The sequence below is a fragment of the Mirounga leonina genome, unplaced genomic scaffold, assembly GCF_011800145.1.
Source record: "Mirounga leonina isolate KUSES-001 unplaced genomic scaffold, KU_Mleo_1.0 Mir_173, whole genome shotgun sequence".
NCBI lineage: Eukaryota > Metazoa > Chordata > Mammalia > Carnivora > Phocidae > Mirounga > Mirounga leonina.
Genome location: NW_023270447.1, coordinates 65,536,858 through 65,542,548, shown reverse-complemented (window position 1 = coordinate 65,542,548; position 5,691 = coordinate 65,536,858).

Below are 5,691 nucleotides of genomic sequence, written 5' to 3'. Positions count from 1 at the left end.
GGGCGGTCCCTGCGCGCCGCCGCCCGCCAGGGGGCGCCCGCGCCGCACTGCGCCTGCGCGCGCGGCTTCCGGAGGCGCGCGCCGCGCCGCACTCGGGGTCCTCGGGCTCGCGAGCGCCCCGCCTGGACGGGCCGGTGAAGGGCCCCGCTCTGGGTCCTAGCAGCCCTTGGCCCCTCCGCGGCCGGCTGTGCGTCACAGACACCCCAGATTCACCTTGTCCAAAACCAGACTCCTCCCAAGTCACCTCAGTGAATGACTTGCACTGTCCGCCGAATTGCCCGAGTCAGAAACGTGAATATCATCGTCGCTCTCCTCTCCTCTCCCCCACAAAACCGGAGGACTCGCCTCCGAAGAGCCCTCAGTCCACTCGCTTTTGTCCGCCAGCTCCCCTTCGTCCAGGCCCTCCCTACTTTTGGCTCCGTTATTCCCACAGCCGCCTCTTTCCACCCTTAGCTCTGTTTGATCCCTATCCACAGTGGTGCCAGGATGGTTGGTGTTTGGAAAGCAAATGTGGTGTCACTCCCCTGGTTAAAACCTTTCGATGGCTTCCCATTGCCCTTTAGAGAGACAAGTTTGTGTAGCAGTTAAGGTCACAAACCGAAGCCAGAACTACTCTGTTCAAAATCCTACCTCTACCATTGCTACGCCGTGCCATTTTCCGCAAGTAACTAAGTTTCACTGGTCTCAACTTCCTCATCTGTAAAATGGAAGTAATAATAGTACTTATCCCGTACATCTGCCCTGAGTAAATCACTTCACGTAGGGGCTTGGCAAGTAATAAGGATTATACAAATAGTCGTTTTTATCATTAAGTCCAGCATCATTTGGCTCTTGCTTACTTCTCCAGCCTCTGCCCTCCATCTTTCAGGGTTCTGGAGTTCTACTATCATGAACTGGATTTTTTTTTTCATGCTTCATTTTTTTTTCTACCTTGCTTGAAGTCTTTGGGTTTCAACAATCTGTAGATTGGTATCTTCCACTAGTTCTGAGGAATTTTCAGCTCTCTTTCTTCAGATATTCCTCTGCCTCATTTTCCTCTCTCCTTATGGAACTCAAACTGAACATAATAATCCTTTATTTACCCACTGTTTCCCATCTTTTTGTCTTTCTGCTGCATTCTGGATAGTTTCTCTTGTGTGTTGATCTTGTAACCTGAAATCTTGCTGAGGTCCCTTGTTAATTCTAGAAGGGTTTTACTGCAGATTCCTTGGGATTTTTTACATAGACAATCATTTCATCTGCAAATAAGGTTGTTGGGTTCCCCCCCGCTTTCCAATCTGTATGCGTTTATTTCTTTTTCTTGCCTTACTGTGCTGGGTAGGCCTTCCAGTTCTACATTGAATAAGAGTGGTCACAGTAGACATCCTTGACTCCTTCCCTATCTTAGAAGGAAAGTATTCAGTCTTTCACCATTAAGTACATTAGCTGTAGGATTTTTGTAGATGCTCTTTGTTGAGGAAGCTCCCCCTCTACTTTTGGTTTACTGATGGTTTTTTATCATGAATGGATATTGAATTTTGTCAAATGCTTTTTTCTACACCAATGGACATGATCATTTTTTCTCTAGCCTCTTGGGATAGTGGATTATATAGATTTATTTCCATATGTTAAACCAGTCTTGCATATCTGGAATAAAACTCACTTGGTCATGTTGTCTAATTCTTTTTATATATGCTGGATTCAATTTGCTAATATCCAGAATTTTTGTGGCTAAATTTCTGGGATATTGGTCTGTAGGGGTTTTGTTGTTGTTTCTTCTTCCCCTTCTCCTTCTCCTCCTTTTCCTTACCCTTTTTTTTTTTTTTTCCTGTACTGTCCTATTTGGCCTTGATACCAAAGTAATACTGCCCTCATAAAATGAGTTAAGAAGGTACTGCCTGATATTCTAATTTCTGGCAGAGATGGTATAGAATGGTGCTAATTATTCTTAAAATTTGGTAGGCTTCTTCAGTGAAACCATCACCATCTGGGCCTGGACACTTCTTTTTGGAAAAGCTTTTTATTTTTAATTATTTTAGAAAGAAAGAGAGAGCACAAGTGGGAGGGGCAGAGGGAGAGGGAGAGAGAATCTGAAGCCGACTCCACGCTGAGCAAGACCTGAGCCAAAATCAAGAGTGCGACGTTTAACCAACTGTGCCACCCAGGCACCCCTGGAAGCTTTTCCAATTAGAAATTCCATTTCTTAAATAATTACAGGACTATTTAGATTATCTATTTCATATCAGGTGAATTTTGGTAGTTTATGGCTTTTGAGAAATTGGCCCATTTCATTTGTTAAATTTGTGTGCATGGATAATTTCTATCTTCCAGTTCACTAATTCTCCCTGAAGCTTCTGTTAAAGCCATCCACTGATGGCTTTATAGTTACTGTATTTCTCATTTCTAAAAGTTTTGGTTGGTCTTTTAAAAAATTTCCATTTTGCTTGCTGCCATTTCCTGTTCCCTCTATTTTCAAGTCTATCATTTCTTTGAGAATAGTACATTTTATAGTATCTTATAATTCAAGTATCTAAGTCTTTGAGAATCAGTTTGTTATTCTTGTTGGTTCTCACCTACAGTAACTTTTCTGGTGAGCTTTAAAAAAATAATTGTATCTTTGCAGGGAAAAAACTGTGAAAGTAACTGGAGAGGAGATAAAAAAAAGTCCCTTCCTCCAAAAAGTAATTTCATTTACTTCTATCATACTTCTGGAGGCATCAATAGTGCAGGATCATCTCAAGCCAGGTTTGAGGCTTGAATTCTCCTGAGCTCCCAGGCTGCAAATCCCTGGGAGGATCTCATTTCTGATCACCTCTTTTACTCTGAAAACGATAGCTCTTTGGCATACCAGCTTTTTGTGGGAAACATCTTCTAACAGTCTATTCATTGTATGTGGGCTCTGGGTTTTGATTCTGTCCCATTCAACATAGGGTAAGGTCTGATTGGCTAGAATCAAATGTGGTTTGCCATTAGGTCAAATGTGGTTTGATCTATGCTCCATTTCTCCCCGAATTCTTATTTATCTTCTCTTTTGACCTGATAACATTTTTACTAATTTGTCAGTTCTTGAATGCTTTCAGAAATTTTTTTGCTTATATTTTATCCAGAAGTTTTGGCTTCTTGCAGCAGGAGGATTCACACACACACACACACACACACACACACACACACACAATAGCTTAGGCCATCATTAACAGAAACCAGAAGTCTCACTCACTGTTTCCCCTATTGAACTTCTGAGCGCTTCCAAAACCTCATTAGTTTATCACCTCAGGCATTTCTAAGTGCTAGCCTCTCTGCCTAGAAATATTGCTTTCTTTCCTCAACCCCACTGACCTCTTCTGGCTCTTCATTCTTTGACTCCCGAGGCTTTGTTAAATCCTATTTCTCTATGCTTCCACAATCCCCAATGCTGCTCCTATCTAGCACTGTCTGTAGCTGCTAGTTATATTGCTCTGCAAGGGCCAGACCTTGTACATCTCACAACTACATAAGAGGCAGTATATCACAGTGGGTAAGAGTGTGGCACCTGGAACCAGAGTAAGTTTGAATCCCGGTGTGACCTTAACTTCTCTGTGCCTCGGTTTTTGCATCTGCAAAATAGAAATAATAATACAAGCTTGCATTAATGCTCATGAAAAATGGTTAGAAGTGCACCTGTACAAAGAGTGTGCTCCTAAGTTTTGGCCAACTTTATCATCGAAGTCTTAGCTCATGGCACTTGTTAGGCACCTGATTATTGAATGTTTATGTATTTTTATGAATCAACATGATGATTTCCAAACAGCTCTAACTTGGTGATTTGCTTGAGCCACTGTCTACCCCTGAAAGGCCCAACCACTGTGATTTCTTTGAACCACTATGAATCAAGAAACCTAATGTACCAGCTGTCTTTTCCCTCAAATCTGTCCACTAAGCACTGCCAGGGAGCTGGGAGGGAATAGCCTCGAGCAAAGACCACTGAACCAGGACTGAGGTGATTTCTCATCCTAGCTCTACCCCTCTGCCTTGCTGTGGGACTTCAGGGAAACAGCTTCATTTTACAGAACTCTTTCCGCATACCCCACTTCAGTCCTGCTGTCCCCCGGACTGCTTGGTCTCTAACAATGCCCTCTTCTACTACGGGTTCAAAACCAACCTGTTCTCTAAGGCACACCGCAAATGCCACCTCTTGCACAAGTACACTTCCAGATGACTGCTGCATTTCTAACTCACAGCTGTAATTCAGCTGTTAGCACAGTAAACTTATGCCACCATTTGTTGGATTAACTCACTTGAACTTTAAATGTGAACAAATCAACTGTCTTTTTCAATTATTTCCCACTTGATAAAAGGAAACTTAACCTGAAGAGACCAGATGAAGCTTTAAATTCCAAAGCTTTAATTTAAATCAAGCAGGCTTCTCGCCTGTATAAATGCACATACCCAGGAATGTTGTGGGTTCGGAATGCCATCACACAAGCTGGCATTAGCTTGCTGATGTCACACTTGGGCTTTCATTAACATGCCTTCACCCCATTCCTCGCATCCATGACTAATTTCCACAAAGGGAAGGATGTTAAAATATATAACCCTCTGTGCACTGTATCAAATAATAATCAACCTGAACTATGTATTCAGTTCTAAGCCTTTTAAAACCAAGCTATATTATATACTGGCATATTCCATACACTAATACAAAAATAAATTTAAAAACCTCATTAATGAATTGATTACTCTGCTTTCACTTATCACCAGAATACAATAAAAGTATTTGAAAGCTACGTCACCAGCTGCTCTTAATGAGGTGTCCTTTGTCCATGTCCAAATGAGGGAACTAGGTGACTAGGAAGAGGTTTGATGGGGAAAACCTGAAAATTCTGTCCAATACTTCAGCAGAACTGTAGACCACCACAGAGGATTTGGGAGAGGGGCTCTGAAACAAAGGGCTGCTTTGTAGATAGCTTTTTTTTTTTTTAAGATTTTCTTTCTTTCTCTCTTTGAGAGAGAGAGACAGCATGAGCCGGGGAGGAGAAGGCAGAGGCAGAGGGAGAAGCAGGATCCCCGCTGAGAAGGGAGCCCAATATGGGACTCGATCCCAGGACCCTGACATCATGACCTGAGTCGAAGGCAGACGCTTAACGACTGAGCCACCCAGGCGTCCCAATAGCTTGGTTTTGACAGCAATGTTTTGCAGCCAGTGGGGAGAACAGGTGGAGAATAAAGAAGTTGCAAATAGCTAGGAGGAACATGAATTTCCAAGCAAAGAATTCAAGAAGAAAGCTTTAGGATTATGTCAACTTCAAATGAGAAGTCCGCCAGTGATATCTGGCTTTGGAGCTGGGCAATGTCTTTTCTTTGACCCCCCTTTTTTTAAAGATTTTATTTATTTATGGGGCACCTGGGTGGCTCAGTCAGTTGGGCGTCTGCCTTTGCCTAGGGTCATGATCCCAGGGTCCTGGGATCGAACCCCACATTTGGCTCCCTGCTGGGGGACGGAGCCTGCTTCTCCCTCTGCCCCTCCCCCTGCTTGTGCTCTCTCTCATAAATAAAATCTCTAAAAAAAAAAAAAAAGATTTTATGTATGAGAGCATGAGCACGCACACAAGCAGGGAGAAGGGTGAAGGGAGAGGGACAAGCAAACTCTGTGCTGAGCGAGTACCCTGATACAGGGCTCGATCCCAGGACCCTGAAATCATGACCTGAGCCAAAGTCAGACGCTTAACTGACTGA